The 13,219-nt window shown below is 40.2% G+C and overlaps 1 protein-coding gene across 3 annotated transcripts in view; it reads left to right on the top strand.

Moving 5' to 3' along the window:
- Positions 1–2,603: 2,603 nt before the first annotated feature.
- The window catches only part of Wwp1 (WW domain containing E3 ubiquitin protein ligase 1), an 85,178-nt gene continuing 74,562 nt past the window's right edge, over positions 2,604–13,219 (top strand). For 2 of the 3 annotated variants that reach the window (XM_041657048.1, XM_041657045.1), the window contains exon 1: positions 2,605–2,840. The gene's annotated coding sequence lies outside the window, so the exon portion shown is untranslated. Of the gene's footprint in view, positions 2,841–13,219 lie in introns of all 3 variants that reach the window. The other variant, XM_041657046.1, reaches the window with a different exon arrangement.

Here is a 13,219-nt window from a genome sequence, read left to right as displayed (position 1 = left end):
TTCCACTTGTAAAGTCGAGATCATGTCAGCGGTAGCTAAATTGTCCTTTTGAGTCATCTAAAATGCAATCTCTGGTCTACACCTATTTCATGATGGTCAGCAACATTTATCTGGTCATGGAAGCTGATTCTATTGTTCATCTTACCTTAATAGAACTGAGCATACAACTTGCCACAGGCCACTTGTACTATTTAAGCTCCTTTTTGTCTCAAGATCAGGGTACTGAGAATGTGGTCCCTCAAATCCAAGAAACCAATACCACTTGAAAACAAGTACAAAATACAAAGTCTTTGTCCTCCACTAGATCTATTGTATTAGAAGCTGCGGGGTGGAACCAACAATCTTTTTAAACAAGCCTCGGGGTAATTCAAATACAACCCAAGGTTTAAGAACTTCTGCCCTAGATCTTTTTTTTTTTTTAATGTGTGAATTGTCATACCAGGAGCAGAATATAGTTCAAAATTTGTTCATTTTCCAAAGGGAAAGTGTAGGTTTTTTTACTCTTTATTCTTTACTCTTTAGGATTCCCACCACCCAGCCGGGCGGTGGTGGCGCACGCCTTTAATCCCAGCACTTGGGAGGCAGAGGCAGATGGATCTCTGTGAGTTCGAGACCAGCCTGGTCTACAAGAGCTAGTTCCAGGACAGGCTCCAAAACCACAGAGAAACTCTGTCTCGAAAAAAAAAAAAAAAAAAAAAAGCAAAGCAAGGATTCCCACCACCCATCTCCCAAATAAATACACAGAAACTTATTCTTTTTTTATGAGTGCCAGGCCTTAGCTTGGCTTGTTTTTAAGCCAGATTTTCTTAAGTTAAATTATTCCGATTATCTCTTGCCTCCAGGCTTACATCTTTCTCTATTCTATATGTCTCTCTTTATTTCTTACTTCAAGGCTTGTTGTGTAGCTGGGTGGCTGGTCCCTAATATCATCCTCTTCTCCTTTTCTCCTTCCTCGATCTTCTAAATGGAGAGAAACTCACAGTGATCCCTGTGAAATCAGGAACAAGACAAGGTTGTCCACTCTCTCCATATCTATTTACCATAGATAGAGCCAGAGTCCTTTACAGGACCAACCCTAACCCAGGGACCTCTGCAGGAACAGATCCAGACCAGGGACAATATCATATGTACTCACTCATAAGTGGTTTTTAAACATAAAACAAAGAAAATCATCCTGCAAATCACAATCCCAGAGAACCTAGACATCAATGAGGACCCTACAAGGGACATGCATTGATCTAATCTACATGGAAAGTAGAAAAAGATAAGATCTCCTTACTAAATTGGGAGCATGGGGACCAAGGGAGAGGGTTGAAGGGGAGGGGAGAGGAAAGGAGGGCAGCAGGGAAAAATGTAGATCTCAATAAAATCAATAAAATTTAAAAAAGAAGCTAGAGTGGCAGTCTTTCTTACATTTGTACACACTGATTCTTCTCTCCAGAATGCCCATATTTTTGTAAATCACCCTATTCTTTACAAAACTGTACTTACTCTTAAAGACCTAGATTAATAATCATGTCTAGAAAGTCTTCTCAGAGTCTTTTAATAGTCATATTTGATCATTTTTCTTTTTAGTCACTGATAATTGAAATAAAATGTCTATATGGACAAGAATTTCATTTAATTCTTCCTTGAACTTTCAACATCTATTATAAAACTTACATGGATTTTAAATTAATATTTATGATCAAAATCAAACAACCAAGTGCATTGGGTAACAGTTTCACTTTATGCAGAAAGGAAAGCAAAAAATCTATGGATCTGGCCACAAAGTCATTGGTGCCCATACTTTTAAGACATTCACAATGGGATCACTTGCATTATCCTCATGATTATTTCTCTCAATTAACAGATATATCTTTAAGGTTCCTTATGTCTACATTGCCACAATCAGTGTTTTTCTGCAACTGCGTCAAAATAATAAAACATGAAAAGTCATTCTCTCATCTTGTATATCATTCGTATTTTCAGTGTGACCTTTCTCGCAAGAGTAGTGTAAATTACCAGGAGAGCTTTCCTAACCAGTTGACTCATGTGTAATGGAGTCAAGAGACCTACCTTTAAGAATTGCTGTCCAGCTAGGCTGCACGGATACAGATAAGTACGTGCTTTTACTCAACAAGCAGTAGCTTTGTTATTGGGCCAGTGTGGTGCCTAGGGGAAGGGAACAATTTGATTACCAACACAAGTGCAAGTTTTTTCCGTGTGACCATTTGCTAATAGACCCTAAATCAAACGTTAAGCGAGGTCAAAGACAGACCACTTTTGCTGTGGAGTGGAGTAAGCAAGTAAGTGACCATGGGATCACTCCTGAGGCTGTGCATGACTCTCTGCAGCTGACTCAACAGACAGGGTAGCTCTAAACTTCCAGCTTCCAAAGCCACCCACCCGCTTCCCGGCGACTGCCCCGCCCCCTTTCCGGCTCTGGACACGCCTCTTTCCTCCTATTGGTTGGCTTGCATCTCCGCTCGACCGTCGCGAAAACCCGGAGAAGAGGACTAATCCTCAGGAGCGCTCGGCGGGCGCTCGCTGCGCATGCTCGAGGGCAGCTGGATTCCGGGTCCGGACTAGAGGCTCGGAGCGGCCCCGGCGGGGAGGCGCGCCTGTGCGCGGCACGGGCGTCGCGGACACGCCGCGCGTCCACGAGAAAGGGAGGTGTGGGCCCGGGTGGGGTGGGGGGAGGGCCGGGTGTCGGCGCGCTTGGCGTGCGGGATCCGGGTGGCTGCGGGCGGCCTGGGCTGCCCGGCCGACGCCTGCTGCGAGATGGCGATCCTGGGCGCGGAGGGCTGAGGAGGTGCCGCCGCGGTGGCCGCGGGCCCCGGAGCCGCAGCTTCGCGCGGGTGAGCACCGTGGGACGCGGGAGGGAGCCTGGAGGGCGGCCGGGCCGGAGTTGGCTGGGGTGGGGTCGCGGGTCTTGCCCCGGGCTGGCCCTGGCACCGGCCTGTGCGGGTGACACCGGAGCCCGGCGAAGTGTCTCGGTGACTGCGGCTCGCTAGCGTTCCTGCTTCCCTGCCTCAGAACTGCCGCCCTTACTTTCACCCGGATCTCACCGGCGCAAGCCGGGACGCCAGCCTCAGAACGTCCTTTTCTGACATGTTTTTAGCATTCAGGCTTTTTCACTGACTCTGCACCTCCTCCCACTAACACCCCCAATCTCTACCTTTGGTGACCTGGTAGGTTCAAGTGACCTTGCAAATTTTTCTAACCCTCGTCTTGTGTTTTGGGCCCTTTCCTTTAAATCTTCTTTTAAAATTTAAGTGTAGTTAGAATTTGGTACTTTCCCCATCTCCTTTACAGTCTTTAAATGATCAGTTTTGTGTGCCTAAGGACTGTGTGTTCCTTTCCTTTACTCATAGGTTTGGAGTTGAAATTCCTCTTCTTTAAGCGATCGTAAGAAACCTTGATTATCAAAAAGAAGGTTTATCTATTATACTCTTGAAATATTTTACTCTTCCACCATAAAATAATCCACAGATGTCTGGTATTTTTTTAATTAGAGTTTGATCTTTTTGTGTGCAGTAAGATTGAATTTCTACTCTTAAAATGCTGCAAAAATAACTCTCAGAATTATTTTCCCACTCTCGTTTGGTGGTTTTTTGTTTTTGTTTTTTCTCATGAAATACCCATTTTACAGTTGTCCGTAGGTTTCTGCAAGAGTTTATGCTTGTGTATAAATCCACTCGACATGTCTCACCAAGTCAGTTTGTAACTGTTAGTAAAACTCTCCTTTTAAAAAAGATATTCTTTCATTTATTTGACTTGTTTTAGCCATGAAATAATATACTTAAACTGACTGAAAATTACCATTTTTAATAAATAGTTAATATTTTAAATTCAAAGTACAGTGACCAAGTGTTGGGATCTGATGAAATTGAGATGTGTGAAGAATGTGACTTAACTCTTTGAAACACAGATTTTCAAATAGTTTTTCACATGACATGTAGAGCTACCTTTAAGACACTGTGCTTTTGAAACCCAGGCCATGACTGATCAGGTCTCTTGCCTTAAATTTCTTTTACATCCTTGCAGTTATTAAGCATGAACTGTATGGCATGGTGAAGTTATTTTGGGGTATATGTAGATGAGATGATTAGCAACTTCTCTCTTTACCTAAATAGGAAGGTATGTATGTTAGATTAAACACAAATGCACCTTTTATATATGAGTAAATAGCAGGATCTCACTATGTAGCCCAGTTTGGCTTTGAACTTGTCATCTTCTTGCCTCAGACCTAAACTCACAGGCCTATACATGCCACCATGCCCAGAATACCTTTGTGTGTGTGTGTGTGTGTTTCATAAATATAAAAGTCTCTCAAATCTAGAGAGGGCAGTTCTCAGATAAGTTAAGGGCTTTTGTTTTGAAGATGAAGGACTAAGTTTTCGTAAGCAGGGAAAGGTAATTCAAGAAGAAGGATCTAAGAGTATTTGGATGGAGTCTAAAGGATTTATACTTAGCATATAGGGTAAGAAAGCATGAAATAAAAACCAGGACCAATGATAAAATTATTTTTTTCTTTTTGTTTTGCTTTCTTTAGCTTTTTGTTTTGTTTTGTTTGAGGCAAGGCTTGCTGTGTAGCTGTGACTGGTCTGGAACTTGCTGTGTAGACAAGTCTGGCCTCGAACTCATAGAGAACTCTACCTCCCTCTGCCTTCAGAGCCCTGGAATTAAAGGGGTGTGCCACCACTCACAGCATAAGAGTATAGTTAATGTCAGACTAATGACTAGGTTACTAGACAGTGAAGGGTACACCGATGATTTCTGAGTTTGGAATGAAACAAATTTAAACCTTTGTTTGGAAGAATTAATCTAGTAGCATTGTGTAATATGAGTTGAGGTAGGAAGACCCTAAAGATTCATAAACCTCAAGATTTCCATCGTCATAGGTAGCAAGGCTCTGAATAAGTGGAAGGACAAAGAAAGTAGGGTAGAATTTGGTGGTCAGGTAAATGAAGCAAGTTAAAACAATTGGAAGATGACTTGTTGGGTAAAGGCACTTTCTGCCAAGTCTGATGTTTTAATTTCGATAATAGGAACCCACTTGGTAATAAGGTAATCTATTCCCAAAAGTTGTTCTCCGACCTTCGTACTTGCACAGTGCCAAAAGCACAGAATCTTCTTGCACCCATAAAAGAATTTTTTGAGTCAGAGTCTCACTATGTAGCTGTCCTGGAACTCACTAGGTAGACCAGGCTGGCCCTGAACTCAGATCTGTTTGCTTCTGTCTCCTGAGTTTTGGGATTAAAGGTGTACACACCACTATGCCCAACTAAAGTAACTGTTTTTAAAAACAGTTAAAAGTTTTGATTCAGGTCTGTAGAGAGACTAGTGGTAGCATAGATGTGTTACCCATAGTATGTGTGCATAAGGTTGATAGTATTTGGGGGATTACTAACCCTTGTTGAAACTAAAGAAATCTGTTGGCCATATGCACCTATGTTTTGTGGATGTGATTTTAGGGTAATCCATGGACTACAAGAAGCTCCGACATGAAACCTATGGGCTGTCTGTTGTGCAGCTTTCGGAATAACTGGAGAGTTAGTGACCCTGACTGCAGAAGAATATTGTGCAAGAACGTAGAGACAAATAATGCACTGTGCTGTGTCTCACATTTTCTATCTATAACATTGCTTTTTATTTGTTATATTATGGAACAAACTTGCCCAAGAGTTTAGTTATCTGTCACAAGTCTAGTTGCAAGTGGTAAAATAGAATCTGGAGTTTGTTGGCAGTGGTGATTTTTTTTCCTTCCTTCCTTCCTTCCTTCCTTCCTTCCTTTTTTCTTTTGTATGATTTAATGTTGACTGGATATAGTTAACATCGTTCAAGTGAGTCCAGAAGATTCCTCCCAGTTAAGGTGTTATGATTCTTGGGGCATAGGTTTTCATTGGAATGTCTGTACTCATCTTTCCTTCTATGTTCTTGAGAACTGGTGAGACTGAGGGATGATACGGGTGAGTGGAGAACAGATAGCAATATCAGTTCAGACACTCTAATTATTACTGTCTATGCGGCTCTCAATTGGGAATCAGGGAAGACATGGTAGAGAAACCACCAGGGGAAGAAGAAACGAAGATCATCTTAGTCTTTTCTGTTTCTGTTTGCCTTACTTAGTAATACGCCTGTCCTTCATTCAGGAGGACAGAAGTGATATGGGAATTCATTTTCAGAGACTTTTCTGAAGAGGATTAAGTAGCTAATTCTCACTGCAGTAGTTACAGCATAGTTTGATTTGTTAAGAGTTGGCTTCTCTGCACCAATGTGCAATTGTTTCTCTGGTAGAAGGGATTGTCTCCCTGTTATGAGTTGGTTTCTTTTCTAACTATAGAAATCTTGACTTCTTAATCATTAGACAGGGTCTCACTGTGCAACCCTGGCTGGTCTGGAATTCCTTGTGTGGACCTTGAACTCATAGAGATCTGTTTCTGCCTCTTAAGTGGCGGCACCAAAGGCTTGTGTTAGCAAACCTTGCAAAATCGTTTTACTTCATTGTATGATGTATTTATAATGAACAGTGGAAAACTCAATAAATTGCCTGTTCAAAGTGGTGTCCAAGGAGCTAGTCCCAAAACACAAATGGATTTTTCTTTATTTGCTGGTATGGAGATGAATATCTCATGGCACAATATATTTTTTATTCTTTTTATGATAGTCTTTATACTTTTCATGTGATTCTTGCAACATGATAATTAGGTGGGTAGAAAGAACCATCATGTTCTAATCTACATGGTTCACTGCAACTTTAAAAGTTAAGTGTCTTGTATGGCCACTTAGCACCCCAGTTTAGAATTAAACTACAACCTACATTTCTGTTCTTAATTCAGTGTTTTCTACACCAGATTTCTGATCTTTTGCCTATGGCGAAACTTTAAAGTTGTAGGGTATATGAGGACTACCTGTTGAAAGTATTTGTAGTCTTCTTGTGTTGACATGGTAACCTCATTTGATGTGGCTACTGGTTGGTAATTTGGAAATTTATAAATATTTTATCACCGAATAGTTAACCTTTAGTCAAAGATAAAGCAGACATACAAAATGGGTATCCTCTCTAGAAGAAACATTGGTAAAATGTTGACATTAATTTACTTTGGAAAATTTGTTGATTTTTATTTCTGTTTTTGAAGATGAAGTTTGATTGTCTTATGTAAAAGCATAGCCTTGGAAAAGTTTTGTTTATTTATTTGTGTGTGTAGCACATAAGTCAGAATCTTATTTCAAAGTGGTATTGTGATGTTTTATAATTTTACCATTATATACTCAACTTTATATATTACCCCTCTCCATGTATAAAATATTCTACACTTCGAATTCATACTTAAACATTTTGGTGTTGTAGGTTGTTCTTAAAGCAGTATGTCAGATGATTTCTAAGTTACAGTGAAGAGTGGCATGTGTTGCTTTGGCCTTGGCATTTCCTAAACGTACTGTTTATTCATAACACGTACTGTATGCTACTGTACCTCAGACATTATGCTAACTGCTGGGGTACAGTTTTGAGACAATATACTAGAAGCCTATTCTCTAGAACTTAGAGCTCATTAAAGACCTTGGCATCAAGAAAAGCACAGACTTTATCTGCTGTTGTTGGTAAAGTAAAATTAATGACACCCTTTCTTTCTCTATGGTATTTGGGCAAGTCATACAGAAACACAAGGAGCTCAGTAGCATTGTTTCACCTTCCTATTGCTCTGTAGCAGATAACTCTAAAACCAAAACAACTGACTTATTGCTTACAGGTTGTCCCTCTTGGGTGTTTTCTGGCTTTGTTTATCATCACTACAGTGGCTATATTCAACTGGCATTTCAGCTGGGGCTGTACACACTCACCTTTTGTAGTCCATGTGGCCTTCACAAAAGGGTTGTGAGCTTTACCTTGTAGTTTATGGCTCTGAAGAGTACAAAAGCTGAAGGAACCAGGCCTTCTTAAGGCGTGTTTCTGGGACTGGCACGAAATCAGTTCTGCCTCATGCTGGTGAAATCACAGGTTTGGCCTGTATTGGGGCAGGGAGCTACTTCTACTACTACTATACATGCCCTTGGATCTATTTGGGGCGACCCTGTAATGGATTATGGTAGAGTTTACATAAGAACAGCATCAGTTATATTATATAAAGACACATCTTCTAGAAGACTTTGGAAATTGAAACTTAGGCTGCTTACTGATTTCTTTAATCAAAACTTTGAGCTGGGCCTGCCAGAGGGCAAGGTGAGTCTAAAGTGCAAATCACTGCATGTTTGCCTTACTGCACAATTAGAAGCAGGTGGTTTTGTCCTTGGTTAGAAAAGAGCTGTGTGATAGTTAATATTGTCAACTTGTCTCTGAGTTTAGAATCACACCTTGGGTGTTTCTGACCTTGTTTAACTGTAGAGGGAAGGCTTTGAGTGTCTGCAGCACCTTTCCAGGGGCTGGAGTTGTGGACTGACTAACCAGGAGAAAGTAGCTGAGCACCAGGTCTCTGCTTCCTGAATTTGGCTGCAATGTGACCTGCTGGTGCATGTTCCTGATATCACGATTTCCCTGCTGTGAAAGACTGCCCCAACAGATCCTTCTTTCCCTACTTTGCTTTTGTCGGTTTTTTTGTCCCCCAAATGAGAAAGGTAACTAATAGTCTAGAATGTAGCTTACTTGGAGAATGCTTGCCTGGCCTGGTGTATCACAGAAGTGGGATGCTCTGTAGTTACATCTGGCATTCTAGGGTAGCAGGGAGACTGACCGCTTCTATTTGAAGACAATGGGGTTTAAGAAAGTGCAGGCCCCATGACTCCAGATTGATTCAGAGAAATGATTTACCCGGTGTCATGTGTTGGTCAGACAGTACCCTATGTAGAGAGTGACCTGTGGTCCCTTCACCCCTTGTGATTAAATGTGAGACTCAAGGGAGTGGAGTTGGTTGATCGTGCTTGAACAACATGTACCTCACATATTTTTTTTTTTTTGAAATACCTTGGAAAAGGTTGGTAGGAACCTTCCTATTGGAGGGAAAATGCTGTAGGATCCCAGGGCTTACTGGAGTCACTGAAGGAGGGAAGCCAGGAGTCAGTGCTCCTTCCTTCCTGGTTCAGTAGGTCAAGTGCTAGCTGGGCTTCTCTGTTCTCTTGACTCTATAGATACTTTGTCTTTGTTTCCTAGTATCTTTCTGCATTGTTCAAATTAGCTACTGAGTAATGTCATAATTAATTGAGGTGAAGGAAGTGAATGTTTAGTTTCTATTACTTTCTATCTTAGATTAGTAAGGTAATGCATTTAATTAAAACAACTATACTCAAAACCTGCCCTTGCAGCCTATAGCAAATAATCTTGCATATTTTAGTGACTGAGTGTGCTGAGAAACATGATTTAGGAAAGGCTGGGCTGCAGGCAGGATGGGTGGAATTATATTAAGGTGTTTCTTGGCATTCTTCCTGCCCCTTAATTACTTGGATAGTTAAGAAATGTCCCAGCAGTAACAGAATTGTTAGGTATTGTAGTTTTGTTTAACTAAAGAAAGCATGTTCTTTGGATAACTGTTTAGTACACTTATAATTACTAAGGTGGGTGGAAGCAAACAGTTGAGTCCTGACTTGAAGTAGAGTACTTTGGCGTAAATCCATCCTAACTTGCCAATATATACTACTCTTTGTATGCTCTAAGTTAGAGTGGAGAGGATAGTTAAGTGAGCTTTTTCTCTGTAAGATCTTCTATACTGTAAATGTAGACAAATTAAACCAGGCATGGTTGTTTACTTAGAGGTTAGGGCAGAAGGTCTTCCAGTTTGAGGCCAGCATGGTGTGTGTGTGTCCCTGTCTGTGTGCTTGTGTGCGCGTACACACACACACACACACACACACACACACACACACACACACACCTAATGCCATATCTGAAAACTACAAATGAACAGCAGTACAGCAACAAAGGGGACAGAGTAGATTGCTTCCACTGTGTAGCCTTGAAGCACAGAAACTCTTGACCTAGGAGTTAAGAGCAATAGCTAGGCAGATCTAACTTTTCTCTATGCTGTTTAATTGTGGTGTTGCCTCAATTCCTTTATTTGCAAAATGGAAAGAATGTCTTCATTTTGGGTTTTAATTGAGAAGATATTTATAAAGTGGAAATCATAGTAGCTTCAATATTTTAGGCCCCTAAATCGTTATTACTTTTAATTATTAAGTTGACAGTTCAAATGAGTAGGTAGTTTTCTGTGGGCCACTTATTTTGTTAAGGACAGTGAGAGGTTAGTTTTGGTGTCTACAAAAGTGTATATCAAATCTTCTCAGTTGAACAAATAAGTTGTAAAAAAAATTAAGGATTATTCTGGGAAAGATCCTGACTCAACAGAATGGTGGTACATCAGTTGGCAGTGATTATTAAGCTGTACAACCCGGGGGTCAAAAATTAACATTGTCATTAAATTAAATGTGTGGACCAATTGGTCAAAATTTAGACTGTGTGTAGCAGTCATGGGGTGTGGGGTGGGGGTATTTGCTATCATGGGTTAGTACTGTCTTTCAGGACCTGGGTTATATGGTCCTGAGAAGGTTTTTCAGGGCTCCTCACCTTAGTAAACACCTCAGATGTTGTTATATGTGTTCATTTGATTAACTGTTGGCAGAAACTGATTCTGTAATTTGGGACCCTAATGTGACTGTTTTTCTAGGTTCCTTACTACCAATGTGAAGAGTAAATATAAAGAGAACTTAACATATTAGCCTTCCAGATGTTTTAAAAGGTTTAAGATAATTGTCAAAGATGTAATGGAAAACAACAGAAATCCCATTCCATGAAAAAATTCCTTTGAATGAAGACCTTTCTTCTTCTAAATTCAGTCTTGACATATCTTAAATTAGATATTATAATAATTTGTTAGGTAGTCTTATTACATTTTCCTTAACTCAGATAAGACAACTCAGAAATAGATACATTGATTGAAGTGTGTCAGACTTGGAATTTGGGTTTTTGGATAGAAAGTAGGTTAACTGTGGGCGTGGTAGGTCTTTTGGGAAAAAGCCATTTTGTAGTATAAGGACATTTACTTGGGGGGAAAATCATTGAAAAGGATTTAAATTTAAAGTCAGTGAAAGTGGATAAAACAAACTTCAAATTCTTTTTACATGCTGTTAGTGGCTATGTGCTTCTCTGTCACTTAAATGTTCCTCAGTTCTGTGACCAACAGGACCTCTAAATTCAATCATATTTAAATTTTTTTGTTGTTGTTGTTTGTTTTTGGAGTCAGGGTCTCATCACGTAGCTCTGTCTGTCAGGGAACTCATTAGGGTGCCTTTCATCATGTGCTGTGGTGGGAAGAGTTCGGAGGACCCCTTTGATGATGTCTCAAGTGGGACTATTCCAGTGCTGCAGAAGGACAAAGACAACACCAATGTCAATGCAGATGTACAGAAGCTGCAGCAGCAGCTGCAGGACATCAAGGAGCAGACAATGTGCCCTGTGTGTTTGGATCGTCTGAAGAACATGATTTTCCTCTGTGGCCACGGAACATGCCAGCTCTGTGGAGATCGAATGAGCGAATGCCCAATTTGTCGCAAGGCAATTGAACGGAGGATTCTTTTGTATTGACTAAGAGACACAGTGTGTTGTTAGTTGAAGTATGTGATCATGAGATCTTAGTAGGTTCTAAAGCTAATGGGAAGTTTAATATAATGGGCTAATTTGAAATTTCATAATTTTGTATTAGAATGTAATTAGACTGTGTATGTACCACCATCACAACGAAAACATACAGTGTTTGAAATTGCTGATTTTTGTGTGTGTGTGTGTGTGTGTGTGTGTGTGTGTCTGTCTGTCTGCCTGCCTATCTGTGTTTTCCTCTTAAATTTGAAACATCAAATACATGGTAATTCATAAAAATTTTGTTTTTGTTTTTGGCTTCAAAAAAAAATTATATAGACTAGAATGGCCTTGAACTCACAGAGACCTGCCTGCTTCTCCCTTCCACGTGATGAGAGTAAAGGTGTGTGCCACCACACCTGGCAGACTTTTTGTTTATAACCTTTTATGTGAATGGGTGTTTTGCCTATGTGTATGTGTGTGTACCAAGTGTGCCTGGTGTCCACAGAAGCCAGAAAAAAATGTCAGGTCCCCTGGAACTGAAGTAACAGATGACTGAGCTACCATGTGGTGCTATGAACTGAACCTGGATCCTTTCTTTGTAAGTGCAGTCAGTGCTCTTGCTGCTGAGCCATCTATCTGTCTCTCCAGCCCTGAGTCAGATCTTTTATTGTAACAGTAGATCTTTAAATAGGGGCAGTTCCTGGAAAAACCAAAAGTATGGTTGAAATAAGCAGAGGTTACTGCAAGTATATTGTGGGGGAAAACATACCAAGCCCGTGGTTCCTTAGAAACAGGAATGCGTTCTTTGGCATTTCTGTTGGACAAGTCCATTGTTTTTGTGCTTATTTTCAACAAGGAAAAGGCAACAATAGAATTTCTTTTAGTCCTGTGACCCATGGAATATAATGTTAGTATTATATTATAGATGTGAACATCCAGAATGCAAGGTATATATTATGTTTGGAAATTTTATTTTTCTAGGTTAAAAGTTTTGGTAATAAATTTTTTAAAAACTTTTTTTGTAATTTAGATTTTTATCTAAAGTGTGATCTAATAAAAACCTAGACCTTATATAAAGGAAAACAAATCTAGATTTGAGTTCTGGTACTCATTTTATTCATGGCAATGCTTGTGTAAACACGACTTAAGTTTTACTGTGTGTCTGTTAGCTATTCATATGTAAAGTGAGAATAGTGGCACCCAGTTTATAGACATATAGGCTGACTTAAGCCTGACAGCATTGCTCTGGGATCTGTTTGTTACAATTTCATTCATGATTTAGCTTAGAAAGATGGACTGGTAGACCATTCAGAGTGGGTGAGAGCCCTTGAGGACAACACCCAATGTCCTCTGGCAGAGGGTGCTTACATGTACATACATGCTTATGGGGTACCCTCATACACCGCAACCCCTAAGGAAAAAAGCATGAAAGCATCAATCAGACAAGGTACTCCACATCCACACACAGTTAAGGTCTGAGATAGTACCTGTGCTTCAGCAAATGCTGAAGTGGGAATAAGCAACAAGTAGCCAGATTTTTCTGCTAAAATAAGTGCAGACAAGCAGGTAAGAGAGGAACTTTCAGTCTTAAGGCTTTCTGTGATTTGAGTTTGTAGATAACGAATTGTATTTTTACTGTATTTTAAACTTAGTAAAGATTACATTTTTTTA

Source organism: Microtus oregoni, unplaced genomic scaffold (genome assembly GCF_018167655.1).
Source record: "Microtus oregoni isolate MIOR12 unplaced genomic scaffold, Mior012 000008F_ref0000371, whole genome shotgun sequence".
NCBI classification, from domain to species: Eukaryota; Metazoa; Chordata; class Mammalia; order Rodentia; family Cricetidae; genus Microtus; species Microtus oregoni.
This window is presented reverse-complemented; position numbering and strand designations above follow the sequence as displayed.